Source organism: Stomoxys calcitrans, chromosome 1 (genome assembly GCF_963082655.1).
Source record: "Stomoxys calcitrans chromosome 1, idStoCalc2.1, whole genome shotgun sequence".
In the NCBI taxonomy this organism is placed as follows: Eukaryota; Metazoa; Arthropoda; class Insecta; order Diptera; family Muscidae; genus Stomoxys; species Stomoxys calcitrans.
Genome location: NC_081552.1, coordinates 175612014 through 175632372, shown reverse-complemented (window position 1 = coordinate 175632372; position 20359 = coordinate 175612014).

The following is a 20359-nucleotide window of genomic DNA, read 5'->3' as shown; positions in this document are numbered from 1 at the left end:
TGTGTGTGAATGTGTGTGTGTGTCTTAAATTACTTTTTAAGTCTTTAAACGCTATTTCTGTTCAAAGGAAATGGGGAAACTTTCAAGCTACAGTGAGTCAAAATAAGATGCAGGGAACAATAATTGTGTATATTTTTTATCAATGCTCAGAAGAAGAAGAGAAAGATCCTATATTAAATCGAGAGGCCAAATCAAAAAGATGGTTTAGACATGATCGTCTATCTATCAATTTATTTATATCACTAAGGTAAGATCCATGCGTCCGATCAGATTAGAAAATATTGGAAATATAGACCAAATCCCAATTTGAACTACTTTTGTTATAAAAAGGTGAATCGCATTTTTAGTATTTTCTATTCCCACAACCGAAGGATGGGGGAATATTTATTTTGTCATTCCGTTTGCAACACTTCGAAATATCCATTTCCGAACCTATAAAGTATATACAATCACGCTACACAGGTTCCTTCTTTGTTCTTGGGCAGGTTGAGTTCGAAGATGAGCTATTTCGGACTATACCTTGATATATCTACATGAAACATGAAATGAAATTGTTATGCTTTATTTCTTTGTTTGTTCGATAGTTTATTTGTCTGTTCCGTATTGACTCAAAAACGCATTAACCGAGTTTTATGAAATGGTCACAGATAGTAGAGTTTGAGCCCCCGGTGAAAATTGAGTTCTACATTTTTGATATCCGGACCCTCCCCCTTACAACAATTTTCAAAAATGCCAGATCTCGGAGATGGGTGCGCCAATATTTTGTATGCCACCTGGTACTCCAAAACTTTGTGGTCAAATAACCTGGGGGGACGCCCCATCCCAAAACCCATATGAACGGACATGTTTACCGGTTGGGACAATATGGGTATCAAATGAAAGTTGTTTAAAAGCAGAGCACGAACTTAGCATACAAATGTCTTAGTGTCGGGGGGTCCCCCACCACTCCACCCAACAGGACACTTTTACGGCTTTGGGCAATATTGGTATCAAATTAAAGGTATTTATTTAGAAGAAGAGTACACAACTGACATAAAAATGTAACTGAGGGGCCTCCCTACCCCCTAAATGTCCCCATCAGAGTATATTTACCGATTGGGACAATATAGGACTCAAATGAAAGGTATTTGTCAGTAAAATACGAATATGATGTCAAAAATTTAATCCATGTACCTAGGGCACCGCCCAAAATCAAAAGTAAACTGATCGGGACAACATGGGACTCCAACGAAAGGTATTTGAGAGTATGATTATCGAATATTAAAAATTGGGTGTAATTATCAAGGGGGCCGCTCCAAAGCCGTCCCCAAGGTGCATATTAGGCGAACATGATAATATGGCACTCAAATAAAAATCAGTTTCAAGTGTTAGGAGGTACCTACCCCTCAAAACACCTTCCAAAATCTGAATATTTATCAATCATGGCTATATGGAGCTCAATAAAAGGTATTTAGTAGTAGATAAACATATTGTACTGGGGAGATACATATGGTAGTATGTTAGAAACTTTTTTCACGTGGTGATAATGAAGGCGCAGCAGAGAGGGCACAGTTAATAACCCATATAGACCGATCTACTTATTTAAGGCCTTGGGCCTATAAAAGGCGCATTTATTGTCCGCTTTCGGTGAAATTTGGGACAGTCAATTTTGTTGGGCACTTCGATATCCTTTTTAAAGACGGCCCAGATCGGTGCAGATTTGGATATAGCTGCCTTATAAACCAATCTTTCGATGTAAGTACTTGGGCTCATAAAAGGCACATTTATTGCCGCATTTCGCTGAAATTTGGACCGTGAGTTGTGTCAGACACATCGACACCCTTCTTGAAGACTGCCCAGATCGGTCTAGATTTGGACCGATCTCTCGATTTAAGATCTTGGTCCTTTTTTTATTATCCATTTTTTATTATCCATTGACATAGTGACTTTTGTTAGGCTTTTCGACATCAGTGTCCTATATACCCAGAAAAATTAGTCCGCTGATATCAGCAAACACTGTCTGCTCATATTAAATTAAAAATTTTAAACTTTTGAATAAATCCAATCAAAATTTTTGAACTTCTAAGCAACAATTGAGGCATTTTCTATATATTAATAAAAAAAATTAATTTTAGGCGTTAATTTTTTGTTTACAAGTAAAATTATAGAAGTTGTAAGTTTTTTATCCACCGATTCGATAAAAATTACCAAAATTTTGAAATAGAAGATGGAATAAAAAAATTTTGAAATATTAATAAAATTCATGAGCTTTTTTAACCTTTTAAAATTTTAAACCAGCAGAAAATGTTTGCTATTGTAGCAACAAACTACTGCTGTATAATTTGCAGCAAAATTTCTATTGTTTCACCAAACATTTTTGCTGTTTTTACTTACAAATATCTATAAGTGTATGGTTCAGATCGGTCTATATTTCGATAAAGCGATATTTAACATTTACTTGTATTTATTAGATCAGTCAATGTCCGTACCGAATTTGGTCCAATATGGATGCATAAATAATGCATTTTTCACCGGATTATGACGAAATGTGGTTGACATATATACCCGAGGTGGTGCGTATCCGGGCGAACTTAATGCGTTTTTACTTGTTTTTAAACAGTCCCTTTAAAAATCAAAGTTTACATAGGAATTAGGAACTAATATAGGAACTAACTGAAATAAATTTCCCATGACCACTCTATTGAGGAATAGGGAATGTTGCAATGGGTGCAGCCCGATTAAAGTTTAAGCTCAATAACAAGAGTCCACCTTTTTAGACCTATTCCGAACGGCGTGCTGCATAGCTACACCACTTAGTAGAGAAGTTTTAACATGGCGGCTTACCTCACAAATGTAGCCACCATTAGCAAGGAGATAACCATCGCTTTAGGAATGAGGGTATACATCATTCCGTTTGTAACTCATAGAAATATTGACCTGACACCCAAAAGCAAATGTATACTTTGATCATTTCGATATTCTATGTCGAAGTAAAGTTAAGAGCTTCAAGTTTTGTGCAAAATACTTCTTAGGTCGGTTGAATTGTAGTTTTGCCAAATCGATCCAAGTTTCGATATAGCTGTCATATAAACCAATCTCCCGATTTGACTTCTTGAGCCTCTGGAAGGCACAATTCATATCTGCTTGAGCTAAAAATGTTGACATGGCATTTTGTTATGACTCCAAAAATCTTTACCTGGTATGGTCTAAATGGGTTCACAACCTGCTAAAACTAGCATATAAATCAATCTCCCGGCTGCAACAACATTTGTTTGTATTGACAAAATGCTGGTGGGCCACAGATTCTCTTGGGGTAGCTTAGCCCGCTAAGAACCCTCTTGGCTACACCATAGGTCATACCGTTTGTAACAACTCGAAATAATGATCTGCGACCCTTTTCATAACATTCTCAGTCAATCAAGCCATGTCCGTCCTTCTGTCCGTTTGTCGAAATTACGATAGCGCTGATTAAAAATATTCGACTGAAATTTTGCACAAATACTTCGTTTTTATATAACCTATGGCGACTGAATATGGGAGGCAGCCATTGTTACCTGATTTGACAGAGATTTTGCATGTGGTCTTTTGTTACGAGTTTCAACAACCGAGCCAAGTACAGTTCAAATCAGTCTATAACCACATATAAATGCCATATATAGGGGTCTCCCGATTTGAAATTATTAGCCCCTGCAAGCCGTAATTGTTATCTGATTGGGCTGAATTTTTGCAAGTAGTGCTCCGTTACGACTTCCAACAATTTATCAAATTTTTGTAAAGTTTTATTACAATCCATGGTGGTGGGTTTCCAATATTTGGCCCGGCCGAACTTCGCACGCTTTTATATCCTCCATCATAAGATGGGGTATACTAACATTGCTATTCCGTTTGCAACACCTCGAAATATTAATCTAAGACCCCAAAAAGTAAATATATTCTTGATCATCTTGACATTTTAAGTCGATCTAACTATGTTGGTATGTCTGTCTGTGGAAAGCATGCTACCTTTCGAAAGAGTGAAGCAAGGCTATTGAAATTTTGCACAAATATTTCCCATTAGTGCAGATCAGTTGGGATTGTAAATGGGCCATATCGGTCCATATTAAAATAAATCTCCCATATAAACCGATCACTAGATTTTACTTTGGTTGAATGTTGCACAATGGGATCTACTATTGTCTTTAACATCCAAGCCAATAGGAAAGCAATTATTGTCCATTATCCTTTGTTTGCCTATAAAGAGATACCGGGCAGTGAACTTGACAAATGCGATCTTTGGTAGAGGGTATATAAGATTTGGTCCGGCCGAACTTAGTACGCTTTCAATTGTTTTTCATTCGATATTGCTAAAATTTAAACCAATGGTGCATTCGATTCAGATCGGAACACTTTTGAATAAAGCTGTCATATAAACTGATCTCCCGAATTTAAATAGTGAACTCAATCAAGTAAAAACCAATGAGTCCGGCATTTTTCAACGTAAGCAGAAACTTAAATCTTAGCTAAATAAGATTAGAATTTAGCAAGTTGGAGGATCGGTTTATATGACATACAAACATATGGCTGGTTCGCCATCGGTCAAGCCACTCCTGGAGTATCGTCCGTCCCTTCAATTCCCAATAAACCATTTTGGGGATTACCACCCACTTCCTCCCACTAAAAAACGCATAGTGCCTTACGGCCTCTTCCTCGGTATTCCTTTTCCAGGACAGCTTCGAATCGAGGACAGCTGCAGGGTGATCCCGTTCAAGGACGGGAGTCTGAACTTCGGTATATTATATTTACGAGCGAAGAGCACCAGCTCCGACTTCCTTGCGTTAGTCCTCAAGCCATTTCCGATAGGATATCGCGACAATCTCCTCAGTGACCCTTCCATGATCTCGCTGATCGTTGACAGAAACCTACTTCGGACCAGCAACACGACGTCCTCCGCATAAGTGATTATATTCGTGCCACACCTGCCGAAACCCATCAAGATTTCATTTATCACGAGGTTCCATAGATTCGGCCCCTCCCTGAGGCGTTCCTCTGGTCAAGCGCCTTCTGGCCATACTATCTCCCATGTTCGCATTAATAATGCTGACATTATTATTGGTCCACTGGGAGATTATGAGGTGAATCGCCATGCGGCCCAGTGCGGCCACTATCGATCCTATCTCCACGTTATTGTACTCCTCCTGTCGGAGAGACATCTCCACCTTTTGTACTACTTCGTGAAGGGCAGTATCCACCGACCTGCCTTTGAGTTATGTGTGTTGTGTTCTCCGGCGTCAGTCCCCTTCTCACCTTCAGATCAATCAGTCTTTCCGGTGTTTTCAGCAAAATCGATGACAGACTAATAGGCCTATAATCCCTCGCCGTGCTGTGGTTTATTTTCTCCGCCTTGGGGATAAAGACTACCTTGACCTCCCTCCATGCTCTTGGTATGTAGGACAGGGTTCGCTTAGAAAATCTGTTCAAGCCAGGGCAGGGTTACTCCAAGGGACACCTGCAGTAGTGCCAGGATAATACCGTCAGGTCCGGCCGACTTAAATGGCCGGAAAGTGCGTACTACCAACACTTTATTCTCCTCGTCAACGATATCCCTGATGGAGTCATCCCCCAAGGCCGTATATAAACGTATTGCAATATCTTGATCACCGGCCTTTTCCTGGCCGCCCAGGAAATGCTTCTCTATCGTCTGCTGACCACTCTCGCTGTCCCGGCTTCCCTCTTCAGGGAGCTAGGCATGCTAGGATCCTTCGAGAGAACTTTGCTCAATCTAGATGCCTCACTAGTGCTTTTCAATTCTCCACAGAATTTCGCCCAGGAACTCCCCTTCGCCCTCCCCATCGCCTTTTTGAACTTGCCAAGGGTATCGCGATATTTGGCCCAGCTCTCTGCCACGTTCTCCCTTATTAAACAGCCTCCTGCTCCCCCTTCTGAGCACCTTCAGCTCAGATGATAACCATGACTGGCTGGTTTACGCAGCGGTAGTCGTTCAAAAAGGCCTCGTTCAGGCATCCACTGCGGCCTCCAGTTCTATTGCGTCTTCCAGAGGGCCAGGTCCAGACGTTTTAAATATCTGACAGCTTTTTAAGGCATCCTTGATCATAATGTCCGTAGTAATGAGCTTTCTATTAACCTGATTGTTTCTTAATTCCAGTATTTCCATGTATCCCGTGGAAAAAGCGCTTTCATCAAAAGTTTCAGCATATCTTCTCTGCTCTTACTTGCATGCCATAAACTGCAAACGAACTGGAGTTGCAATTTGTTGTGGATCGTCTGTGGCCACCATATGCGATAAGAATTTCATATAAATTGGAAGATCCGTGACTATGGGAACTATATCTGCTTATGGTTCAATTTCAATCCACTTGGTGCAAATAAAAACATTCATAGAATAAATCCACCATTCAATTTTTTTAGCCACGTCCGATGGAAATTGCGCCCATAATAGTTCATAAAGTCGAACCGGGAGAATTTTTAATGTCGCTACTATATTATGTCAGAACCCGAAATGGCATATACCATTACTTCTTTGGCTCACTGTACATCTACATCCACATAGGAAATAGCATCCTTGGAAGCCGCAACATCAGGGCAAACTGAATACGCTTTACAATTACAAACTTAAATCTCCGACAAAAGGAAAGCACCAATGGACAGCAAGCAATTTTAATCCAAGTATTACAACCAAAAGAAAAATTGCTTCCTTTTGCCAAACAATTACAAAGACAATTTAAAATTTCTCAGAGACATACAAAAGGATGTCCTTCCCGTTGTCTAGAGCATGAAAATCCAAACAAAGGAAGCTCATATCAACCTCTAACCTTATGGAGCATTGACAGAGCATAGTTGTCACCAATCTGGCAAATGTGAAAGGAAGCGGTTGAATATTGAAATGGGTTCCTTATCACAATCGAATATCTTCCGTTTGATTTGGTTAAAATAGCCTTAGGAGCAACACCGGACATTAATGACGTATTATTGAAAAATACGATGACAAAGGGATAAAATATATCCTTTTAGTGCATTAATGGGATTATGAATATTTGATTAACATATTCGATTCCTTGCCATGAACACGCACATAGATGGGAGCATTAATGAAGAAAAGAAATATTCCCAAAAAAAAAAGGTTTATGTGTATATAAGGACTCAAAATTTAAACGCATATAAATTTTCACATAAACTAACGGACTATCTTGACAACAGATGTTGTAGATATCAAACAAAATAACTTAATAACTTCGCTTGCTAAATTTAAGCCAATTTAGACACAAATAACCCGTGAGACGACTAAGCATGCTTAGTAAGTATCGGTGAGCTGTACATGGAAGATCGAACAATTTGTGCACCATCCATGGGTATAATATTTACTTGCTATACTCTGATATAACAACATCATCTATGCAATTGGAGCTGTTTGACATATTGTTCTGAGAAGCTTTGAAGTTGATGTATTATTCGTTTCTACATTCTTAGTAGTTTAAGTAATGTCCGTTCCAGGGACGTAGCCAGGATTTTCTTTGGGGGGTACATGTAATATACGCGGAGGAAACTCAGGTCTGATAGTCCAGCCCTAACGTCGTCCACGGCCCGTTCGTCTGTCTACGAGCTCTGAATTATTTAAAAATATCTCTTCTTACGGTCGGCAGTGATTGTAAATGGATCAACCCGATTCATCTTTTGCTATAGCTGCCATATCAATCAATCTACAATTAAACTTTTTTTGATTTGGTTACAACGTGTTAACGTTCTGTTTTGAAACCGAATATCCCTGCCAAGTTTGTCTCAATCGGACTTAATACAGCGGCTAAATAAACTGATCGTATGATTTGTCCACCTGGAGTGTGGGCTGAAACTTTGAGTACGAAGTTATGTCCCTGCGTTAGGTTAAAAAGCACACCGTTGCCACCCGCTTTACTCGGAGACCTCTAGTCCTTTGTGTTCATCCTCGAAGAAAAAGAAATTGAAGAGCAAGCAGAAACGAAAGTCATTAGAAAAATATTAATAGAAAATAAAAAGCAGGCATAGAGATCAAAAGAATTCTCACCGACTAGAGGGCCGCCACGACATCCATTCCTTGGAGAATTCCATAATGACTCAAGGGTCGAATAACTGTAGAGAGCTAAGGGAAGAGGAAAGTTGTTGATCGAAAATCCTACGTAAAAATTAAAAATAACGAGTAAGAGCGTGCTAAGTTCGGCCGGACCGAATCTTATATACCCACCACCATGGACCGCCTTGTTCAAGTACTTTGCGCGGTATATCTTTTTAGGCAAACAAGGAATAATGAATTAGAACTGTTAGCTATTCGAGCCATATTAAGTTAAAGTTCGATTCGGATCATAAATGAATTAAATGCTGAACATTGTAGGAGTCATTGTGTAATATTTCAGTCCAATCGGATAAGAATTGCGCCTTGTAGGGGCTCAAGAAGCAAAATCGAGAGATCGGTTTATATGGGACCTGTATTAAACTATTAATCGAGTTAGACCATATTGGACACGAATGTTGAAGGTCATGGGAGAAGCCGTTTCACAAAATTTCTGCCAAATCGAATGAGAATTGCGCCCTCTAGAGGCTATAGAAGTCAAGATCCAAGATCGATTTATATGACAGGTATATCAGGTTATGTACCGCCGCACCATACTTAGTACAGTTATTAAAAGTCAAATAAAACACTTCATGGAAATTTTAGCCAAATCGGATGAGAATTGCGCCCTCCAGCAGCTCAAGAAGTCAAGTCGGTTTATATGGCAGCTATACCAGGTTATGAACTGTTTTGAATCATACTAAGCACAGTTTTTGGAAGTGATACCAAAATACTACGAGCAAAATTTCAGTCAAATCGGAAGAGAATTGCGCCCTCTAGAGGCTCAAGAAGTCAAGACCCAAGATCGGTTTATGTCGCAGCTATATCAAAACGTGGACCAATTTGGCCAGTTTACAATCCCAGCCGACTTACACTAATAAAAAGTATTTGTGCAAAATTTCAAGCGCCTAGCTTTACTCCTTCGAAAGTTAGGGTTCTTTCGACAGACAGACAGACGGACGGACGAACGGACAGACATGGCTAGATCGACTTAAAATGACGATCAATAATATATATACTTTATGGGGTCTTAGACGCATAATTCGAGGTGTTAAAAACAGAATGACGAAATTTGTATACCCCCATCCCATGGTGGAGGGTATAAAAATCGTTAAAACCGTCACAAAATCTTCAGTCTCTTAAATAAGTCTAATTCAATTAAATGGTGCAAATTTCAAAGGACGGAAAGTAGCTAGAATGTTTATCAACACCCTTGTTTCAATAATTTTGAAGATTAATTAATTTTTATACCCTACAGCGCTACAGTGGTACAGGGTATTATAACTTAGTGCATTTCTTTGTAACACCGAGAAGTAGGACAGATAGACCCATTGATAAGTATACCGATCGGAAGGATTTTCTCTTGACTCTCGTCATTACTGGTGAATTTCACAAAAATCGATACAAATTTAGATATAGCTGTCATATATGTATGTCGCCCGATTTTAACTTCTAGAGTCACAGCAAGTGCATTTATTGACCAATATTGCCAACATTTTGTACAACGCTTCCCTCCATTACTACCACAAGATCTGAGAAGTTTGTTCGAAATCGGTTCAGATTAAGATAGGGCTCCCCAATATATATATTTGGGAAATTTCTCATAGAAATTCGGCTCAGATTTAGATATAGCTGTCATATATATATATCGCCCGATTTTCACTTCTAGAGCCACTGCAAGTGCATTTACTGACAAATCTTGCCAACATTTTATACAACGCTTTCCTCGACGACTACCAAAATATCAAAGAAGTTTGGTTGAGATTGGTTCAGAATTAGATGTAGATTCCATATATTGTATATGTCAGATATTGCAATAATGTACTCATTTACTAACCGATTCTCTCGAAATTTAGCAGGAAGAAATTTCTTGAGTCTCTAGAGAGCACAATTCTCGTCCGATTTGATCTTGGATCTTGACTTCATGAGCCTATAGAGGGCACAATTCTTATCCGATTGGGCTGAGAATTTGCACGTAGTGTTTCGGTATGATTCCAACAACAGTGCATAGTACGGCGCAAATCGGTACATAACCTGATATAGCTGCCATATTAACCGATCTGAGATCTTAATTTCTTGATCCTCTAAAGGGCGCTTTTCTCATCCGATTTGGCACAAATTTTGTAAAACGGCTTCTCTTATGGCCTTCAACATACGTGTCCAATATGGTCTGAATCGATCCATAGCTTGATATAGCTCCTATATCAACCGATCTCTCGATTTTGCTTCTTGAGCTCCTACAAGGCGCAATTCTTATCCGAATGGTCTGAAATATTACACAATGACTTCCACAATGTTCAGCATTCAATTCATTTATGGTCCGAATCTGACTATAACTTGATATAGCACCTATAGCATAACAGTTCTTATTCATTATTCTTTGCTAAAAGAGATACCGCGCAAAGAAATCGACAAATGCTATCCGTGGTGGTGGGTATATAAGATTCGGCCCTGCCGAACTTAGCACGCTCTTACTTACAACAAAGTGATATCGGTAGGCTAAAGGATGCGTGCGAGACTACCAAACATAGGTTCAAATCTCCGAGCCGGCTAAAACCGCTTGAAATTTATTGATTTACCAACGCTCGAAGAGGGACGCTTGATGCTTAGAGCCGTATTAACAATGAAATCATTGCTTGGTCAGATTGAATACGAATTCTTAACTGGCGAATTAAAGTTTAATATATCTCTCTGAAATACTCGGCATTACATACATCTTATACTACCTATAGTGAGATCTCGTTACGAATTAATCAATCCGCCTCGCTCTATATGCTACGTATATAACAAATTGTGTAATAGTATATGTTTCACGGATCCTATTCATGTTATAAAAAACTCTATCCTTCGAGAATTGTTTGTTGTAGAAGTTGGCAGAGAAGAGTGTATATTTCATTGTCCTTTCATTGTTGTGTAATATCTATGTTGCTTAAGACAGAATGTGTATGTTAATCTTACTCTTGTGTTTAACTGACTGTGAAATTTATGTAGCCAGTATTACCCTTACCCACTACAGTTTAGGCTTTGGGGTGTACGCATCCCTACTTAATGGGTGGTTACCCCCTCCGTCATTAGGGACAGGTGTGAGTGGCGTGGGAATGAATGAAAAAACAAAATAGGTCGGCTTCGTCTGAATTTAGCCCGTCCTTACCTGGTTTGGTGGTTACTTTATCATTCTGACTTTGAAGAAAGGTTTGACCTGATAAAGGTCATGTCATGTCATGAAGGTCGAAAGTCCTGCTTCTACCACCACTTACTAATTAGTGATTAGTTGAAAGCATGTAATGTCCGGTTCGAAACCGCGATCACTTAGACAGCCCAACGCATTTTGCAACAATGTGAATTTAGTATGTGAAGAACGTTTAGGCCTTCCAACATAAATAAATATGTCCCCCATATAAACCTATTCCCGGATTTGACTTCTCCAGCCTATAAACTTTTAGGCCTTCCAACATATTAACCGATCCCCGGATTTGATTTCTTCAGCCTAAAACCCATATTTTTATACCCTCCAACATAGGATGGGGGTATACTAATTTCGTCATTCAGTTTGTAACACCTCCAAAATATGCGTCTGTGACCCCATAAAGTATATACATTCTTGATCGTCATGTCATTTTAAGTCGATCTAACCATGTCCGTCCGTCCGTCTGTCTGTCGAAAGCACGCTAACTTTCGAAGGAGTAAAGTTAGCTGCTTGAAATTTTGCACAAAATACCTTTTATTAGTGTAGGTCAGTTGGGATTGTAAATGGGTCAAATCGGTCCATGTTTTGATATAGCTGTCATATTATACGATCTTGGGTCATGACTTGTTGAGCCTCTAGAAGGCACAATTCTCATCCGATTTGACTGAAATGTTGCACTTAGTGTTTTGATATGACTTCCAACAACTGTGTTAAGTATAATTCAAATCGGTTCATAATCTGCTATAGCTGTCATATAAACCGATCTTGGATCTTGACTTCTTGAGCCAATAGAGCGCGCAATTCTCATCCGATTTGAAATTTTCCATGAGGTGTTTTTTTATGACTTCCAATAATTGAGCTAAGTATGGCGCAAGTCGGTACATAACCTGATATAGCTGCCATATAAACCGATCTCGTATCTTGACTTCTTGAGGGTCTAGAGGGCGCAATTCTCATCCGATTTGGCAGGCATATTGTACAACGGCTTCTCTCATGACCTGCAACATACGTCTCTAATATAGTCTGAATCGATCAATAGCTTGATACAGCTATATAAACCTATCTCCCGATTTTGCTTCTTGAGCCTCTACAAGGCGCAATTCTTATCCGAATGAACTGAAATATTACACAATGTTCAGCATTCGTTTATGGTCCGAAATTGACCATAAGTTGATTTAGTTCCAAAAGCATAACAGTTCTTATTCAATGTTCTTGTTTGCCTAAAAAGAGATACCGCGCATAGAACTTGACAAATGCGATCCATGGTGGAGGGTATATAAGATTCGGCCAGGCCGAACTTAGCACGCTCTTACTTCTTTTCCTATGTCACTATGCGGCGTTATATATTTACCCTCCACCTTATGACGGTGGGTATGAGGCAATGGACTGACTGGCTGTAAAAACTTTCAAATTGTCTCCTTGTAAGAATCTTTCTCTGCCGAGCCCCAAAAGAGTAGGATATCTTAAATTGAGACCAAACAAAAGAAAAACAATTCTTTTTACTATCTGTATGTATTAAAAAAATATATTGTCTATAAGAAAAATATAATCTTAAGCTCAGATGTTCTAGGAAAATCATTAAAAATGTATTTAAAAATTATTGAAAATAAAACAAAACTACAAATAAATGGTTTCCCTCAGACCTATCTAAAAATCAATTTATTATTTACAACTCTTTGTACTAAATAGATTTAATGTTTTAAGAACCTAAACCACTATTTTATTGGAAGTGTACTTGTTATTTAAATTCCATAAGCATAGACTAAGAACTTATTCATGTATATATGATTAGGAATAAGTTTTGATTTTTTTTCTGCAAAACATCTTTGAAGTAAATATTTTCCCAACTTATCCAAATTGTGGTATGTTGTTGCAAATAACCAGGTAGGTAATATGGATATCATCATATATATTACAGCCCTTCACATATTTCCATAATATTCAAAGTAATACAAACCAAACCAATCGAACTTACGCTAGATTCATATGCAGCTGCATCTTCATCCACACACAGAAAAAAATAACTCTAAGAAAGAACCAACTATCAAATTTGTATATAAAACAGTTAATTATCAACGAATTTTAGCATTGAATATGAGACTTTAATTGTTGAAGTAGGTTCGGAGAGACTTGACAGACAAAACGTTTGACATTTTGTGGGTTTTCAACAAATTCTGTTGTTAAGTTTGCACACCAGACTCCCGTGCTATTCATGATTTGCAAGCCCAAGTTCTCATCCCCCGACCGGCCAAATATCTCTTTATTTTATTTTAAACTTATTTTAGAATATTCGGATCAAAAAGTATGTGTTTCGTATTAATTTTTTTTTTTTTTTTTCAAAAGTGGTTTCGACATTTTTCTGTAATTGAATTAAATTGAGACACTTAATACCGTGCAGGTATGATTAATGAATTATTTCATCATCAACAAAGTGATATCGGTAAGCTAGAGGATGAGTGCAATACGACCAAATATGCAATCATGAGTTTAAATTTCCGCGGCAGCAAAATAAACAAAATTGTTTCTAGAGTAATAGTAGAGAGTGAGAGAGAGGGAAAGAGAAACGAAGCCTAAACAGAGTAAACGAACGAGAACAAGCTGCGCGAGACCGAACAAAGAAAATAAAACAAACAACCACCATAACACCTAAGCACATGTGCGCTGGTGTTAAATGGTTTTGTTTCGCTGCTTATGAATAATATTGTTGTTGTTCTTGTTATATGTTGGCTTGCACTTGGTGCCTATCAAGTATAAATTTTTACTAAGTTTTATCGTCTTTTTTATACCCACCACAATAGGATGGGGGAATACAAACTTCGCCATTCCGTTTGCAACACATCGAAATATTGGTCTAAGAACCCATTATATACATATTCTTGATCGCGATGACATATTAAGTCGATCTAGCCATGTCCGTCCGTCTGTCTGTCGAAAGCACGCCAACTTTCGAAGGCTAGGCGCTTGAAACTATGCACAAATACTTCCTATCAGTGTAGGTTAGTTAGGATTTTAAATGTGCCATATTGGTTCATGTTTTGATATAGCTGCCATAAAAACCAGTCTTGGATCTTGACTTCTAGGCGGCGCGATTCTTGACCGATTTGGCAGACATTTTATGTGAAGTGTTTTGTTATGACCCACAATTTGTTTTGTTATGACACACAATTTGCTTTGTTATGACTCCGGCCGGCACGGGATGTATATGAGCACCACACAGGCTGGAGCTTTGATAGTGGAAAGCTCCGCTTTTATGCGGTTCTTAATTAGATACTGAGTGCCAATGATACTTGAAATGACAAGGCGAGTTATTGGCGCCTTCAAATAAACCATGGCCAACATTAGCGTCTGTTCCCAGATTAGGGGCGGCTGGAGGTGAGCGTCGGATATTGGAGCAAGCGGCTCGCGACAACGAGGGATAAATGTTCGACCCCACAAAGGCCATGCGGTGGGGGCCTGGGCCAGTAATCCGCCCCCGGAAAACTATGAGAATCACTCTGAGAAACAAAGGAATAGTAAGAACGAACCCCTTAAAGTTGACGACCCACGCAAGAGAAAAAAGGACCATGATTTGAGGATCTGCACCTGGAATGTCCGCAATCTCTATTGAGAAGGTGCAGTATACGCGGTGGCGAATGTATTAGAGAAGTACAAGGCAGGTATAATCCCCTTACAGGAAGTGCGATGGACTGGTAATGGCGTCACAACAACACCAAACGGTTACAAACTATACTATAGCTGCTATAACACGAGGCATGAATATGTGGCATGAGAGTGAAGCACCGTGTCTCAAGCTTTACTCCAGTGGATGCAAGGCTAGCCACAATCCGCATAAAAGCCAAATTCTTCAACATTAGCCTTATTTGTGCCCATGCCCCAACGGGAGACAGACCAAGGATATTTTCTACGAGCGATAATGTGACCGCTGCCGCGTCCATGATATTAAAATCGTTCTGGGAGATTTTAATGCGAAAATAGCGATGGATGACATTTTTGGTCCAACAGATGGGTGGAAGACAAAAAAGTCCAGTAATGGGTTGAGGCATGGTAGTTAGTAGTACCTGGTTGCAACATAAAAATATTCACATACCTGTCACCCGATCAAAATACAAGAAACCAAATTGATCACGTTGTGATAGATGGAAGGCATTCATCCAGCGTGTTAGATGTACGATCGATCCGTGCAGCAAATACAGATTCGGATCATTACCTTGTTGCAGCAAAGGTTAGCACCCGCTTAAACATGACGAGAAAGTACGATTTGACACTGCACGGAAGCTGGACATTGAAAAGCTGCAAGCACAACAAATGGCAGCGGCATACTCCACTCGACTGACCCAACTGACTTGGGTACCGGAAGCCTTCCCCAAGAAACCCATAATACGACCAAGAGCGTCGAGAGGCTACTGAAGCCAAGAATGCGCCATATAAAGCAACCCTGCAATCAGTAGCAACGCGCCAGATGAAGGGGAGGTATCGGAAGAAAAGGAGAGAGGAGAAACGTCTATTCCGCAGAAAGAAAAAGGAAATGGAGTGACGTGAGTGTGAAAGGTAATAGGTAACTGACACATTTAGCGTGCTGAGGATATGGGAAGAACATTTTACCCAACTGCCGACGATGGGGGCGAATAAAATTCCGCAGAACCAGTCCCTGTTGATGGTATAGAATGTTTACCTCCTAGTCAGAATGAGGTCCAAGTAGCAGTGACCCGACTAAAGAACAACAATGCAGTAGGAGCCGACGGGTTATCCGCTGAACTATTTAAGACCGGAGGCGACGCATACCCGATGATTGGAACCTTAGCATACTATGTCGCGTACACAAGAAAGAAGACAAGACGGAATGTGCCAACTACAGAGGAATAAGTCTCCTCCCCATCGCATACAAGATACTCTCGAGCATACAGTGTGAAAGACTGAAACCTCCAAGAAATAATTGGGCCTATCAATGCGGCATTAGATATTCACACTGCGCCAAATCCTAGAAAAGAGCCAAGAAGGACAAATCAACAACTACCATCTTTTTGTTGACTTCAAATCCGCTTTCGATACCCCTTTACGTTCAAAGGTATTTCAAGCCATATCCGAGATTGGTATCCCTGCAAAATTAATAAGACTCTGCAGGATGACACTTGCTGACACACAGTAAGAAAAGGAAAGAATCTCTCCGAACCATTTAATACCAAATGAGGTTTCAGATCTCTTTAATATGCTGTTGGAGAAGATTATACGAGATGCAGATGTGAATAGATATGACACACTAATCGCAAGAGAACCCATGCTACTCGCCTATGCCGACGACATCGACATCATAGGTTGGTCACCGGAAGAGAGTCAGTGAAAATGAGGCTGGCAGCTAATGATATAAGAATGTTGGGAACAACAACTTTGAGATAGTCAGCAAATTTATCTATCTGGTCACCGCAGTAACCGAAACGAGCGACACCAGTTTAGAGATAAAGCGAAGAATAATACTGGCAAACAGATGCTACTTTGGACTAAGTAAGCAGTTTAGAAACAAGGACACCTCTCGACAGAAGAAGATTATACTATACACGACACTGATACTACACTGATATTATATGAGGCATGGCTACTTGCGAAAGCACAGTGGTACATGCAAAAGCCCTATGGAAGGATCAAGTGGTGAGAGACACCTCGAAACTTGGTGTCAATGAGTATAGATGAGCGCAGAAGATCGAGGTGCTAGGAACGCTATTTTACGTTCGGCTAGTGGAACAAATGTTCTGTCATAGCCAATTAAAGAAAAGTAGGTTTTGTTATGACTTCCAACAACTGTGTTAAGTATTGTCAAAATCGTTTCATAACTTGATATAGCTACCATATAAACCGATCTCGGATCTTGACTTTATGAGCCTCTAGAGAGCGTAATTATTTTTCGATTTGGCTAAAATTTGACATGAAGTCTTTTGTTTTGACTTCCAATAACTACGCCAAGTATGGTCGAAATCGGTTCATAACCTGATATAGCTCCCATATAAAATGATCTCAAGATTATAAATCTTGAGCCTAAAGAGGGCGCAATTCTTGCCCGATTTGGCCGACATTTTGTTCAACTACTTCTCATATGACCTTCAACATACCTACCATACATGGTTTGGATCGGTCTATAGTCTGATATAGCTCCCATATAAACCAATCTCCCGATATTATTTCTTGAGCGCCTATAGGGCACAATTCTTATTCGATTTGACTGACATTTTGAACAATGACTTCTTATATAGTTTCCAACATCAACAAACCAACTATGGTCCCAATCGGTCTATAACCTGATATGACCCCAATAGTATGGCAATTTTTATCCATTTTCCTTTGTTTGCCTATAAAGATATACACGGCAAAGAACTTGACAAATGAAATCCATGGTGGAGGGCATATAAGATTCGACCCGGCCGAACTTTCGACTAAAGTTGTTGTTTCTCAAGATTATTTTTACTTGTGCAGGACCGAAAAGACCTTCTTAGAGATTTAAGACTGCAGAAAGCCAAAGCTTTCTCAATTATGCCTGTTTCCGCAAGGATACCATGACAAGTTCAAACGGATATTATAAGATGAACCTCTGTCGGACACAGACCATGAAGCTAAAGCAATAGTGTTGGAAATCCTCTGGTATAACAAAAGGTTCAATTCATGGCAGGTGCCACTAAAACCTAACCTCACCTTGCCTATTAAGCATCACAATTCCCTTTGGTATGTTGGTTAATGTTTGTATTATTTTCAGGGCAAAGGAAATCCATGACAAAAATGGGGTGCGTCCAGAGGGATCTGGGTCTGAGACGAGTGGTCTCGCTAGGCATGCCTGCACGTTGGCATCATTCCATGCTCTGTAGGGGTTGAGGCTGCTGCATTTGCCGGGTCGTCATTGACCCAGAACCACTCTGGTTTGCCGGGGGAAGTCAATTTCTTCAGGTGCAATAGGAGGCGGCCGTTCTCCAAGGATCATATTCACCCGGTAGCTAGTCACAGCATTTGCTACCATATCTGCATGAATGTTGTCTAGACCCACTTGATGTGTCGCCTGATCTTGTAGAGCTAGACCTCACGTTCTAGATCATAGATGGGCAGCATACACATCCGCACATGCATTTTTATGTCCTATGCGGGCATAATGTCATGATATCCTTAAAGACGCACATGTGCAGTATAAACATCTTCGTGTTGCTTCGTGCGGCTGCCTCTATTTCAAAGCTATTTCATTCAGTTGATGTTTGATGATACTCACGCCAACACAGTTTGATCTTTTCAATAGTGCTAGTGTCCCCATCAATATTCTAAATCATGTAGATCTACCTTAAGGCTTCTGGGCGGTGGTGATGATGGCTTGAATGGTCGCTGCGATAACAGCCCAGAAGCTATTGCTAAGACAGCAGTTAGTTATGTCTTCGCTCGGGTAGGATCTTTGTTTCCCGATGCAGGTGGTTCACGTGAAAACTGAGGAGACAGTCCGTCACTGTTCGAAGAGCAGTATTCTGACAGATTTGAATATTATTTCACTGCGTGTCACAGAGCTTATGAGACCACACTGCCGCTGCATAGATTTTGTGAACATGATGTAATCGTTATTTGTTCAAATGCGTCGAAAGTGATTTACCCTCTTCGTTCAATGTTTATTATTTACAAGAAAGAAAAACAAACACTTTATTAAATTTTAATTTGATCAAATTTTCATATCTTGAACCTTACATTAATTTGCTATGACTATTTATGCACATTGCCCCCAAACGTAAACGCAAAATCATACCAAAATGACAACAGGAAATAAACAAATGCAAACACTTTTTATCGACGATTTTCCATCTTTCTCCAAAACTCGTCTAGACCCACCGAGTGCTTTGATAGCAAACATGCGCGTGTTGCCTCACCAAAAAACAAAACTGATAATGTAAACATGCAGTGTACATCAAAGAGGGATCGTTCTACCAATTAATGTCACCATGGCTAGACAATTACGATTCCAATCAGTTACACGTGTTGGTAGTAACTACACTGACATCATATGACAAATTGACATAAGAACATTCCATTACATGAGTAAGGCCAAGCTGAACCTTATGTACGCTGCTCCATGGATTGCATTCATTAACTTTTTAACACGAACGCCATGAATGACTTGCATAAGTTTGCATGTCCTAGGACTTCCTACTCCTGTTCCTGTTGACTGTTACTTAATGTGCAAAATTTCAGCCAAATCGGATAACAATTGCAACACGGCCAATGTGGGCGAAATGACCCAAATAGCTCTCACGACTCATTTTTCAAGTTTAATATCGGAAAAAAGGTATATCCGTGGATCACTGACATTTCACTGCCCTTAAATAATACCAATTAAGTAGGACAACTGTAAGCTTTTTCAGCCAGTGCGCACCTAGCATTAACGTGTGTTTTTTGTCTATCGTCCAATTCTTATATATAAAAATCAGTTTGTGTTTGTGGGTTTGTTTGTTTGTGTGTTCCTTATAGACTCAGAAACGGCTGAACCGATTTTCTTGAAATTTTCACAGATGGTGCACACAACCCCGTGGTGAAAATAGGGTACTACATTTTTTGATATCTGAAGGGGGGCGGACCCTCCCCCTTACCCTAATTTTCAGAAACGCCAGATCTCGGAGATCGGTGGTGCGATTTAAGCGAAATTTTGTGTGCTCTCATATAGTACCATAAAAATAAAAATTTGGTATCCAAATTTCGGATGGGGTACCTAGGGGGCCGCCCAACCTTAAAACCTACCAATCACGACAATATGGGACTCAAATGAAAGGTATTTAGGATAAGAAAGCGTATCTGATATCCAATTGTCGAACCAAGTTCTAGGGGGACCATCCCAACCCCCAAAACACCCCTAAATCGGACATATTTACCGACCATGGCAATATGAGACTCAAATGAAAGGTATTTGCGAGTAGAATACGAATCTGATATCCAAATGTGGGACCACGATTCTGGGGGTCCACCCCTTCCCCAAAACACCCCCCAAACAGGACTTATTTACTGACCATGGGAATATGGGCCTTAAATAAAAGATATTTGAGTGTAGAATTAGAACCTGATATCCAAATATGGGACCAAGTGTTTGGGGGGCCGCCTCCCCCCGAAAACCT